Source organism: Equus caballus, chromosome 1 (genome assembly GCF_041296265.1).
Source record: "Equus caballus isolate H_3958 breed thoroughbred chromosome 1, TB-T2T, whole genome shotgun sequence".
NCBI lineage: Eukaryota > Metazoa > Chordata > Mammalia > Perissodactyla > Equidae > Equus > Equus caballus.
The window spans coordinates 95036665-95050783 of NC_091684.1; the positions used below are offsets into that span (position 1 = coordinate 95036665).

The 14119-nt window shown below is 51.4% G+C and overlaps 1 pseudogene; it reads left to right on the forward strand.

Annotated features, from left to right (window-relative positions):
* The first annotated feature begins 12314 nt into the window (after positions 1-12314).
* LOC100063878 (regulator of microtubule dynamics protein 1 pseudogene) lies at positions 12315-13144 on the forward strand (annotated as a pseudogene).
* The last annotated feature ends 975 nt before the right edge of the window (positions 13145-14119 follow it).

Here is a 14119-nt window from a genome sequence, read left to right on the forward strand (position 1 = left end):
AGGATGGGTGCAGGAGAGTCAATGATGGATAGCGGACGGGCACATAGATGAATGGATGGATGAATGACAGTAGTTTGATGGGGATGGGTTGTTAAGTGATGAAGGTGGATAGATGGATGAATGTTTGGATTGTGAGGAATGATGAATATTGGGTAGGTAGGGAGATGGATGGATAGATGGATGGGTTGTTGGATGGATTAATGAATAAGATATGAATGATGGATGGATAGGTGGGTGGATGATGAGTGAATGATGGATAGATGGTGGATGGATGGATGGATGGATGGGAAGGTAGTGAATGATGTATAATAGGTATGCAAGTGGATGGATGGGGGTATCCAGGGATGAATTAAGTGCTTGGGAGAGAAAACAGCAATAAGAAAGAGGGAAGGGCTAGCAGAGAAACCTTTGCTGGGGCCATGGAATCCATCTATTCTTTCCAAGCTCCCCAGGTTCAATGGGATGAAACTCAGCACTAAGGCCTGGTGTTAGACCAAACCCCACCTTGCATCTAATATTTCAGACTGACTGTAGGCATGCCTTTCACTTCCTGAGACCTGTAAAAAGAGTCAGAGAAGCTGAGCAAGGCCTGCAAATTGGAATGATTTTTTTGGATTACAAATCAGCCGGTAAGTGAATCCTAGCAAACAAAATTACATCACCAATAACCCCACTAGTCCTGAGGGTGGGGTGGGGGTGGAAATAACAGGAATATTGATTCAAAAATGTATCCAGAAGAATGAGATTCCAAATCCAGGTGGCCAGCGGGCTGGGGTGGTCACTGGCGATATGCGGTCCCTGGCAGCATGCCACAGGGCAGGTAGTGATAGGCCTTGCACACTATGCAGTAGAAGCAGGTCCACATGTCAAAGATGGCCACACAGGCCAGCATGTCATAGCCTGTGAGCTCAGAGAAGCTGCAGAGAGAGACAAAGGTGGCACCAGGGCTCTGAGGGGCCCCACTCCTCATTGCACTTGGGAGCTGGGGGTAGGGGCTGTACCACACATGGGGACTCCAGCAGGATGATGCAAGGCCTGTTTGGTTGAAGCCTCCAGAGAGAGACTTTGGCTGGGATGGACAGTGCAGGCATGAGGTAACTGAGAGAGAAATCAATTGTGCACAGAGGCCGACTGTCAGGAGGAGAGCAGACGTGGTTTGTGATCACACCTTGCACTGCGCCCCGCCATTGTCACGTACTACTCACCTTTCCACTTACGACTCCACACAATCTACCTCCATCTTTGTCCCTGGCCTCTGGATGTCTCTCTCTGACTTCCCATCAGTTATGAGCTGAATTGTGGTCCCCCCAAATTCATCTGTTGAAATCCTAACCCCTTAGAATATGACCTTATTTGGAGAGGGAGCTTTAACAAGGAAATGAAGTGAAAGTGAGGTCAGTAGGGTGGGCTGTAATCCAACCGGTGTCCTCATGTAAACGGGAAATTTAGACACAGAGATAGACACTCACAGAGAGAAGACGATGTGAAGACACAGGGAAAAAAAGAGTCATCTACAAGCCAAGGAGAGAGGCCTCGTGGCCCTCAGAAGGAACCAACCCAGCTGACACCTTGCGCTTGGACCTCTAGCCTCCAGAACTGAGAGGCAACAAATTTCTCTTCTTGTTGAAGCCCCATCTGTGGTGCCTGGTTACAGCAGCCCAGCAAACCAATACACCATTTCTAGGTGTCTGTCTCTTTCTGTTCCTCACTCTGTCTCTCTTTCCTCGTCCCTCTTTTGTAGGGTGGCCAACAGTCCTGGTTTTCCTGAGCCCATGGGGGTCTCCACAACTTGAGTCTTGGAGGTCAAAACCAGGAAAACTGGGACAAGTTGTTCATCCTACATCTTTTATCTTCATTACATCTCTGCCTCCCCACCTTTCTCTCCTCTCTCTCCTTCTCTCTCATTCTCTTTCTCCCCCCACCTCTCTCTGAGGACTCCCTTGCTCTGTTAACGTCTCTCGTAAACATTTGTTCTACACACAGCGTCTGGGCCTGTGTGTGGTCTCCGGGATTATCAGGCAGGTGGGCGGTAGCTGGAAGGCAGCAGGCTGGCCGGGGCAGGGGTCTTTAACTCTGGTGATCACAGAACTGCTCAAAATGGGTGAGGCCCAAGAGCAGCTCCCGCGGCGGTACCCAGGTAGCCGACCCACATCCGGGTCCAGGATGGGCCTCCTTCACATTGTGATTCTTGTTCTGTTACCTTGCCCATTACACTGCCCCCAGGTAGGGAGGAGCTGAGAGTGAAAATGCATTCAGATGCTGGTGTTAGCAAAGACTGGCCACAGCTGAAGGTGACAAGATGTTCCTTGTATCTTAAGCTGATGCCACTGTTTGCAAGGCATGAGTTTGACATACTAAAGTATTCATTGAGTGAATGGATGGATGGATCCATTAACTCATGGGATTAATTAATTAGATCTTCATCATTTGAAGGCACAATTATGTCCAGGTGTCTAGCCCCCATTCCTGCCCAGTGGTTTAACCACAGTGGCTCCCTCTCCCTCCCAGGAAGGGCTTGCCCTCAAAGGCTCTGCTCCACCCCAGGTGTCAGGAGAGCGACAGCGGCAGTAATCCAGGGACAGCATTTACAGCTGGCAAAGCTTCCTCATCGACACTGCTGCCTGTCTCCATAGGATTCTTATCTCCACTTGTCATTTTGTAATGACCTCAAACCCTTTTTCAAAGCCACTAAGAAACTAGAACTAAAAAATAAACTCAACGGAGAGCCAGGCATAGCTCCATCCTTGAGGATGGGTGCAGCTGGGAGCCAGCCGTTTTGAACTCAGGCCCTGAATGATGAGGTGGCGTTTTTCCATGCCCAGGTGACTCCCTGTGTTTCGGTTCAGTGCCACAAATGCCCCCTCAGGAAACTGTCCCCCTGTTTTTGCCTCCCACTCTGAAGCCCCCCAGCAGGGCAGAGTGGTGGACAGATGGGGCTGAGGAATAGCCTGGGGTCTCCGGGCATCAACAGGCTGCCCCCAGGCTGCACCTACAGGGCCCATGGGGCCCACATGAGACGGAAGTTCCCCTTCCTCCCCAGGCGTGCTGAGAAGACACCACACTGAGCTTCTGCCCCAGCCAGGTGGCCTGGATGGAGAACAACCTAAGAAAGTCCCAGTGACGGGCCCTCTGCGAAAGGACCGGCTGCTGTGGTGCGCAGTCCAGCCTCAGAGCCTTCGGAGGGGAAGGACCTGCCCACACCCCCGGCCTCTCGGGGTGTGCTTCCTCTCCTAGCAGACCTTCCTGGAGCTCAGGCTGGAGCCAGGACCCGAGAACAGGAAGGGGCCTCTGCACCACCACACCACCCCGGTGTAACAGAGCCAGACTCGGCCTGGGAACAGCAAGAGGAGCGGGAAGCAGAGGGAACATTCTGTGAGGGGAAGGAAGGGATGGCCTGGGCATCCGGCCCCAGGGCACGCAGGCCCAGAGCCGGTTCAGGGGTAAGGCCAGGCCCAGGACACTCGTGGGACCTACCCCAAAAGCCCTGAAGTAATGCCAGCAGAGGCCATGTGTCTGAGCCCCTCAGCTACCATTCCACCCACCGTATTCCGCCCAAGAGGGGCAGAGCCTGAGGCAGTGACTTGCCTAAGGTCTGAGACACAGCAAGCGCTTTCCAGACTGGGACTGCAGAGAAAGTGGGGCCTCTGAAAGGCACCCAGAACCCCGCAGCTGAGAGCGAGGAGCAGCCTGAGGGTGTGAAAGGGCCCTGGCCTGCGGGTCAGGAGGCCCAGCGCTGGCCCTCCTCAAAGGGGGCCATGCCCTCTCTGGGCCAGGTCTCACCAGTAGCCAATGAGGGCCATGGTTTCCAAACTGGCTGTTCTGAGCCCCAGGGTGTGAGGAAACCACACACAAACACATACACACAGAGACACGTGTGCTCACAGGCACACACACAAACACGCACACAGACATGTACACACACGTGCACTCACAAACACATGTGACGCCACATGCACAGGCAGGCTTCGACCAAAAGAATTCTTTTCTCCTCTTCTATGTCAGATTTTGATGACTGAAGCCAAAAAAGATGATCATTCATGGGTTGAAAAGAGGCAGCAGGATGGCCCGTCCTTCACCCCTCTTGCTGTACTTTCTCTCTGCCAAGGACCAAGCCAAGGATGCACAGAGGGGCCTGGGACATGCAAAGTGCCCACAGAGAACCCACCCTCTGCTTCTCCAGAGCTTGCTCTGGCGCACAGTACGTGCTCCATGAGTGCTCAGACAAGATAGGCAAAGAAAAGGGGTCAGCCTTTACCCTTCTTATGGCACCCACTAAGACAGAATGTGGCGGAGCCCCACATGACCCAGCAACCACTTACCACAGCTGAAGGAATTGAGGACCACTGCAGTCTCGGCCGGCTGGGCTGCAGGGCCCCGAGGGCCTGAATTGAGCGTGGACAAGGCCAGGAGACTTAAGTCGGGTCAACAGTGTAAGCCAGTGTGGAGACACCAGAGGTGGCTCCACTCCTAACAAGGAGCTGAAGGAAAAGCCTTTCCTTCTCTCAGCCTTACTTCAGGGGGTCCCAGCAGGGGCAGGCCAGCGGGTCCAGTGCATATATTATCCACCTGGGACACACTGTCCCACACTGTCACTCCAGGCACAGTGACTGTTGTAGGGCCCTAGCAGGGACCCGCTAGGCTGGCGGGTCAGAGGGTCAGGATGCCCAAGGGCCATGGCCCCAGCACTGCCTCTGCCTCAGAGACAAATGCCGCTCAGTTCTCACCCTACTATCCACAGGGAGCCCAGCCACCCTCTGGCCCCAAGCAAGCAGACCCCTTTGGTGGAAGCCCACCTTTCCCGGACCTCCCGGCCTCTTCTCACCGGCCAGACCCTGCGTGTCCACCGACACTTCAGACTGAGCATGGCTAAGCTGAGCAGGTCTAGGGTGAAACTCTTCTCTCCACAGTGCGAAGGAAACCGCGAACTGGAGCCACACGGTCCTGGGCTCTCGGCTCACCTGCCCTCACCTGCGATAGGACTTCAGGCAGGATGCCCTGAGCTGCTGAGCCAGTCTCCCCACCGTCAAATGAGAGTGGCAATAGAACCCCTCGCACCAGGGGCCAAAGAAGAAGAGATTATGGGTGCAAATGTTCTTCCGATCTCCTGCCAACTCCAGGAAATAAACCTGACCAGGAAAACCTAGTCTGGGCCACACTGGTTAGAGGCAAGTTGTCATCACCATCATCAATACATACGACAATATTATCTGGATCAGCATGGATCTAATCTCCATTTTTCCTCTTCAGGGTGCTCTGCAACCCCTCCTTTACTCTTCAACTCCTGCCTAGCCCACCTCACAGCACCTTCCATCCACCATCCCAATTTCCCTCCCCCCCACCCTCCCGCCCCTCCCGCCTCATGAGGTTGACCAGATGTCTGAGGGGCTCTCCACGGTGTTAAGTCAGGTAACCAGACCTGGAGACTCCAGAGTGGGCTCTTGCCAATCCTATGTACTGACTTTGGTGCGCCCTCTGCTACACAGCACCCAAGAAGGTAAAAGCAGAGCTGGGGCCTCCAGAGCATCACCTCATCCCTCCGCAGACTCTAAGTCACAGGTAGGCGGTCCTGGCGTAGAGGGCGTGGGGGCGGTCCAGCTCCTCTGCGGACATCCAGTGTTCTTACTCCATGAAGCCAATGTGCCCCTCGATGGATGTCTTTTTTTGCCTCCAATCAATACGGTGACATTGTGCTCTCCAAGGTTGGTCTTAAGTCATGCAGGATGAGAGACAGTCATTCATTTGTGCAAAAAAAAAAAAAAAACCCACAAAACTCTTTTCTCTCCACCTATGGGCCCCTTGCCTATCCTCTCCACTGGAGGTAGTGTGTGGAAGGCAGGGGTGTGGTCAGCACTGACAGATCACATTCTAGGAATGCAGTGACTGTGGCCCAGGGGGCTCAGGAGAACACATGATCGAAAAATACGTTGTTCTGTTTTTATGCTATAAAATTCTAAACGGTAAATTTAACATAACAATAAATTGGATTATTGTCCACATTTTCATGCATACTGTAGGTGAGACTTTAATTTGTAATTACCACCAATGAAGCCTAGTAAAAGCCTTGAGTCACTGGAAGCCAGTATTCACAGGTGAGATGATGGATGAAGCCGTGTCGCCATGAGTAATGATGTAATTAGCATGAAATAAATGGCCCTAGGGAACTGAAAAGTCCAGAAGATCAATGATGTTTCAATGCACAGCTTCCAAAGAGGCATGGCACTGTGAGTAATAAAAGTGTTGCTACCTTTTTCTCATGGCAGGAAATATGAAATTAGCCAGGAATGGCTCACTTGGCAATAAAGAAAATGAGGAGATGTTTCTTGGACCTGAACAGGGAGAAATAGTGCCTGGACACAATGCAAAATCTTCATGTGCACTTATTAGACACTAAATAAATACAAAAATATCTCTTCTCTACCCATCATTTGAAATTTTTATCGACAAATCACAGTATCTCACATGGGTCTGTGAATTTTGCAATATGTCTTCAGACCAAATTACTTATATAAACGGAGGCCCTGAGTCAAGTATTCATGTGATAATTTAAAAGCAAATCAATAAAAGAATAAAAGTAGAACATATAACTTCCAAACCCGTAGAGGAGGAAAAAGAAAATACAGAAAACTTGATCATCCAAAAAGAGGGGAAAAAAGAATCCAGAAGAAACCAGAGAAAGAACCGTAGAAAATGAATGATTAATAGAAAACACAAAATAAAGTGGTAGAAAGAAATCTAAATGTATCTCCAATCACAATAAATATAAATGAACTGAACTACAGGTTAAAAGACAGAGAGTATCAAAATGAAACAAAACAAAATGCAGATATGCACTATCTACAATGGGCAAGGCCAGCTGTAAGGACATAAATGGTCCGAAAGGAAAAGGATGGACAAAGACTAACCCGAGGGCTGGGAGAGCTCTGCTACAATCAGATGAGCTGGACTTCGCATGAAGGAGCACTTTAGGGTGGGGCAGGCAGGAGCTGGTCTAGACCATGCAACAGCAACCCACACGGTCCTTCCAGTCTGCAGCTGGCGAGAAGGAGCCCTCGATATCTGAAATAACTTGCCCAAAGTCGCTCAGATAGAGAGCGACATGGTTCAGATTCCAGCCACACCTGTTTGAGTCTGAAGTCTCGGTTCTGCACCCTTGTTACTTCAAGCATGGTCCCTAGGCCATGCATCCACACCACCTGGAAGCTTTTCAGAAACACAGAATCCCAGACCCGACTCGAGACCTACATATTTCCTCAGAGTCTGAATTCAATAGGATCCTCCATGATCTGTATGCACTTTAGAGAAATACAGCTCTAGCACTCTGCCAGCCCTTGTCACCCGCTTGACCCCCAGGCTTACCTGGCTTGGGAGCCATGACTCGCTGACATCCTTAAATGTCATCCTCTTCTTCCCTAGATCGGCTGAGGAACAAACATTTTGAGCTAAGGTGAGTGGCTGCATGGCCTCAACAGTTCGGTCTCAGGAGCAGCATCTCATTAGCACAGCTGTGTGAGTGCAATTATTTGAAAACGCCATTGTATTTTGCCGTGATTACTCTGTTCGGAGCAATCAATCGCTTTACCGGATTATCTGTACTACAAAGGCACAGCCTGTTTGCTCCCCAGGAGCACGGAGGTATCCACTGCCATCACCACCACCTCCACGTTAAAGCACGTCAAACTTCTGGCAGTTCTCCTTCTCAGATCTTCCCGCTTTCAGAGCCTTGGTGAGAGGGCGAGCCTACCACTGCCTTTATCCCCCTTGACTGAGCACCCAGGGCCCATCTTCTCCCCCAAGATGCCCACCACGCACCAACATTCCACTCCCCTGCTGCACTGGCCACAGGCTCGGTCCAGGCTCCTTCCAAAGGGCTTCCGGGCCCTCCTATGGTCTCATACCAGCTGCCTCTCCACCCTTATCTCTTGCCATTGCCCCACCGGGTTCCCACCCGCAAAACGCTGCCCTTCCCCACCTCTCTGCCTTTGCACAGGCTACTCCCTCCATGGAAAGCCCTTCCATCTGTCATAACACCTCCCACTTCACAAACACTGCCGTCTGCCCGCCCCCCCCCGCCCGATTCCCATGTAACTACTATGGGATGCAGCCTGGGAATCTGTTTTGTTCAAAGCTCCAGGTGATTCCAGTGCATAGCCAGGGTTGAAACAACCGCTGCAGACCTGCTTCTTCCACGTGCGGCTACTGAGCGCTAGAAATGTGGCCAGTGCGAATTGAGACGTGCCGTCAGCATGGGGTGCACACCAGATCATAAAGACTGAGCATGAAAAGAAGAACATGAAAAGTAAAACAGCTCAATTTTTATATGAATTATATTTTGAAATGGTACTATTTTTGATATATTGGGCTAAATGAAAGGTTATTAAAATTAATTCCACTTGTTTCCTTTTTGCTTTTTTAATGATGCTACTAGGAAATGTAGAACTGCAACGTACATCGGGTCTGGGACCTGGAGGCAATGAGGGCTCACGGGAGCTCAGAGCTCTGTGGGTTTATTCTCCCAAGATCAATTTGCCAGATGCTATGCCTCTGTCTGTCCCCCTGGAGAACAGCACCTCTGACTGCGGCCACATCCTTTGTCCCTCATCAGATGGTCCCAGGGCTGGGAGGCGGACCCGAGGGCACTGTTCCCTGTGTCCCTGAGCTGTGTCTGGGCCTGTCCAGCTAATTGCTGGGGCCGACGAGCCCGTGATGGGAAGACAGGACATGTCAGTGGAGCTGAGGCCACCCAGGCTGGAGCCTCGAGACCAGAGCCAGGCCCAGGCTGTCCTGGAGCCCAGGGCTGTGTCCAGATGCCAAAGGAACCTCAGAGGCATGCTCCGTGCTGGCACCTGGTAGGCACGTGGGGAAGGGTGGCACAGTGGGACCCATCTATGGCGTCTCGACAGTGTCTAAGAGGGCCTGAGACTTGTGGGCAAATCTGGAGATGGGCTGTGTCACAAGGCAAGGAAGATTTAAACCTGGGCCCTCCCACGGTGGCTCATGAGGGGACGAGCCCTGACGCAGACTGTTCATGCTCCATGACTGCATGGCGAGCACTTCACACAGGTTTCCTCATCGGATCCTCAAGCGCCCCTCTGAGTTTTGGATTCGAATCTCTGCTTCATAGATGGGGCCACGAGAGTCAAGAGCAGAAAAGCGATTCGCCCAAGGAAAGTAAAAGTTTTCAAACTCAGTCTGACTTATCCCCTGATGCCTGAGCCCTGAGCAGGAGAGGGAGTAAGGAATCGGGCGCGCTGGGTGATGGGCAACGGGGTCATTGCACCGTCCTCTCTCATTTTCTCTCTGTTTGACGGCTTCCATTACCAAGGTTGCCAGTGCTCTCTCTGGTGACAGAAGCCCCAGTTCCCCGCTCAGAGCTGAGCCAGACGGGCAGGATCCAGACCAGGCTCAGCTGAGAGGAGTTGCACCAACCTCAGCCACCAGGAGAGGGATGTGGCCGGTACTGAGGCAGCCAGATGGAAGATGGCTATTCCGAGGCTACCAGCCCTGTCCCTGCCCCTGGCCCCTTCCCTCCCTGAGTTGGCCTGAGAGTGGCCCTGAGCCAGGCCTACAGGCAGCCCACCTGGCCTGATCGAGCTGAGGATGCAGACATCTGAGAGCTGGCATCCTCCTCGAGATCGTGACCTCTCACACTAGACCTCAGGTGCTGTCCCTAGGCAGGCTGGGGTGTGGAACCGACTGTCCCCAAGCTGGGACCCCACCTGCCCAGCTACATCAGTGGACCTTCAGGCTTTGATCCTCCAAAGACAGACGGTCCTAATTACGGCGTCTTCTGTACCCCAAGGCTGCCCCGACCTCCCCACCCTCGCCTGGCTTCATCCCCAGCTCCTTGTCTCCAGGCTGTGCTGAGAGCCTGGGCGGACCAAAGCTGGCAGTGGTCTCATGAGGAGGAGGAGCAGCCCTCTCTGCCCTGGTGGTGCCCTCTGAGGGGTCCCACAGCCAGGCTCCCTGTATCTTCACATCTTCCAGAGCTTGGGGCCAAACAACTCTGTTCCTTTTTAAAATCTATTTAAATTTTTATTCTGACATAATTCTGACTCATAGGAAACTTGCAAGAATAAAATAATAATTCCCATATACCCATCACAAGGATCCTCCAAATGTTTACACTGACTGTCCCTCTCTATCTACCAACCTATCTACCCATCTACCTAGACAGACATTAGTATTTTTTCTTGAACCATTTGAGAGCGAATTGCAGACCTGATGTCCTATTATCCCCAGACATTCGGTGTAATTTCCTGAAAACAAGGACCATCCCTTACATAACCACAGCACAATGATCAAAATCAGGCAATTAACATTGACGTGTGCCATGATCTAATCCTAGCACAAACCTTACTCAGATTTTGCCATCGATCCCAAGCATGTCCTTTATGCCAAAAAAAAAAAAAAAAAAAAAAAAAAATCCCAAGCAGGCATTGGACTCGGCTGGCAGGCCTCTTCAGCCTCCCTTCACTCTAGAACCAGCTCTGTCTGCCCACCCACAACCCCCCCCCCACCCCTCCCACCTCTCTACAGAACCCACACCTTCGCCCGGGGAAGGCTGGGCTTCAGAGGAAACCCCACTGACCATGGCCGCCCAGCCTTTCTGGAATGCACAGCTGAAAGGAACTTGTGTTCCACGCTCTGGGCCCCACCCCAGCACAGAGGCTGGCCTGCAGGGTGACCCGGCTGGGATGCCAAGGGCTGGGCACACAGCACTTGCCTGGGGCCACTTGCATTCCAGATTCAGGCACTATCATGTTCTTCCTGAAGGAGTCATTTAATGCTAGCCTTGCCCACTCCTCTCCATCCTAAACCCCTCAGGAACCCCCCCACCCTTATTTCCTGTCACACCCACAGTGGGTGCCAGGTGAACGTCTAGATGACTGGGTAGAGGTGGCCTCGTCAATGAGTCCCCTTCATGGTGCTTGCTGGGGCGTCTGGCCCCCAGCAAGGCCTCAGGCAACATAGGAGAGTGCAAGGGGACAGTTCAGTACCACCTCTCAGGACATACCTGGTACAGTGTGAAGAGGGAAAGAGGAGAATAGGATTATCAATAAACGGGACATGGGGCATAAGAATTTGGCATCTGCAGCTTTAAGGGGGACGTTGCGACTCTAAAAGATCAGAGGTGGACACTCCCTCACTCAGATTCCTCACTCAACCTAGGTGCTCACTGATGAGGTCCTTTGTGGGGGACATGGAGATAGACCCTAGCATGGCTCCCAACGAGTCACACCTTTGTATGAGCCCCTCCCCTTAAGTGTGGGCAGAATCTGTGACTTTTACCCAAAAGAATAGGGCAAAGTCGAAGGATGGCAAAATTGCAGATGTAATTAAGGTCCCTAATCAGTTGACCTTGGATTAATCAAAAGGTAGATTATTGGGCGTGGACCAGACCTTCCTTGAAGGAAAAAATCGGAGGAAGTCAGAGACTTTCTTGCTGGTCTTGAAGGAGGAAGCTGCTGTGAATTCATGGCAATGAGTTCCGCCAACAGCCTCAAGAGGGAGTTTGGAAGCAGAATCTTCCAGGCTCTAAGGGGGAACACAGTATGGCCAACACGGTGATTTCAGCCTTGTGAGATCTTGTGAGGTCCTCGAGAGAGGACCGAGCCATGCCTGGACTCCTGACCCACAGGAAATGCAGGGTAATAAATGGGTGTTGTTTCAAGATGCTAAGTTTGTGGTGACTTGTTACTTAGCAATAGAAAACGAATAGGGGAGATCCAGAAGCTTCCGGTTCAGGTTGCCATTGGAGAATGTTGCTGGTCTCTCTGCTTGTGCCCCGACTGCCCGGCCACTTTCAGGGCAGCCTTTGAGAAGCAAGCATGTTGGTTTGCTCCGGTGGTGTCTGTGTCCAGTTTCTCCATCAGCCAATCCTTCTGGAGACATGTGTTAACAGGGTGGCTGTGCACAGGGCCACAGCCCTAACCTCCCCTCCTGCCCATCCTCCCAGGGTGTCCAGAATGAGCTGAGGTTCCTGAGGCTGCCACCTCTTGTGGGCACTCCTGCACCTTCTGGGACACAATGCAAAAGTGGACTGGGCATGTTCTGACCAACTCCGCATCCTCAAGCTCCATTTTGGGGCTTCCATGAGCTCCAGCCTACCAATCCATGTCCCCTCCCCAAAGCTTGACCATTTTGATCACGGTCATGGAGTGAGGGCTGCGAGTTGTCGGTCACACTGCCCTGGCTGCCTGACTCTAGTGCACTCTCCCTCTAGGACGTGATGCTGCTCTCGACCTCGGGTCCCGACAGGGGCTGCTGGCAGCCCAGGGCAGTGTGGTCCTTGGCGACTCCTCTGCTCTGCGGTGATGGGAAACCTAGCAGCTTTCAAAAGGGGCCTTTTATTCTCAGCCTTGTTTTATTTGGGTTTTGAAACTTGTCAAGTCATTTCTCAGGTTGCTGTGCTTTTTGTCACAGCCAAAGTCTTCTGAGTTGAAGAAATCCTCGAACAAGCAGATTACCCATATGAAAGTGGAGAAAGAAGAGAAACAGAAAAACTATATCAGTTGCTAACCCGATACACGGAAAGGTGGGCAATGGAAGGCGCAGAGTTACTGTAGTGGTTGGCCCGGGCATCACGGGGTATAGCTCAGTTAGGGGAACCTCAGAAGGAGAGAGAAAGCTCCTGGTGTACAAAGCCTCGAGTAGGCCAAAAGAGCCCTAGGGAAAAAAATGAAGTTTTGCAGTTCATGAGTGGTATACAATCTGTATCAGGGATGCTGGAGATGACCAAGGCATCGTGGCAAAAACTGCCAATGCTGACGTTACCAAGGGGCATCGAGAAAGCAATTGAACTGCATCCTAAAGATGCTACCCCAGCTCACCTTATGGGTGTCTCGCGTTATACGTTTGCTGAAACGCCTAGGCATCAAAGAAGAATTGCTAAAATGCTGTTTTAACTCCCCCTGGTCCCACCCATGAAGAGGCCGTCGGCTGCTTTCACAGGGCAGAACGAGTGGATCCAAACTCCTACAGCCAAAGCTTGCTTCTTTTGGGGAAGACACACTTGACGCCACACAACAGACAGCTGGCTGCTTTCTGGCTGATGAAGCCAAGGACCATCCAGCACGCAGAGGAGGATAAACAGGGACAGACAGGGGCTGCTCAGGTGCTTACAGGTTTCATTGACAAGAACTGACAATTTTTCAGGGAAGAAAGCACATGAAATAGATAATGAACTTCGCCTTTTCACCAAATCATGAAATAATACACTAACCATAAAAAGGAAAGAAAGAAAGAACGAAGGTTAAGCGGCTCGGCTAGTGGACGCCAACAGTCAGCCAGAGACCCCTGGAAAAGCTTTCTGCCCAGCCCCCCTTCCTCTGGGCAATGAACACAGCTTTACTGTTCCCATGGGGAAAAGGGAACATGAGGAAAAGAAACAGCTAGAGAGAAAAACACCGATTCAGGTTTTTAAGATAGGAGTCCAAACATCTATTTCCTCTGTCTGGGAATATGTAAAGTTATGTGGGAGAAATAATTTGCCATTCTCTACTGGCTCTAAAAGTCTGGTGTGGAAGCTTAAACCTCTTTAAGAGAAAAAGTCTTAAAATATTATCCAAAAGATGAAAGCAAAATGTGGTATTAAATACAATGGAATAGGGGCCGGCCCGGTGGCACAGCGGTTAAGTGCACACGTTCCGCTTCTCGGTGGCCTGGGGTTCACCGGTTCAGATCCTGGGTGCGAGCATGGCCCTACTTGGTAAAAGCCATGCTGTGGCAGGCGTCCTATGCACAAAGTAAAGGAAGATGGGCATGGATGTTAGCTCAGGGCCAGTCTTCCTCAGCAAAAAGAGGAGGATTGGCAGTAGCTAGCTCAGGGCTAATCTTCCTCAAGGAAAAAAAATACAATGGAATAGCATTCAGCTTTTAAAAGGAAAGGGATTCTGACACGTGACAACATGGATGACTCTTGAGGACGTTGTGCTCAGTGCAACACTGAAATGTCAGTCACAGAAGGACACATGCTTGATGATTCAACTCCTATTGAGGTACTGACAGCAATCAAATGCACAGAGAAGGAAAGGAGAATGGTGGCTGCCAGGGCTGGGGAAGGGGGAACGGGGAGTTGCCGTTTAATGCAGGTACAGAGTTCTGGAGATTGTTAGCCGAC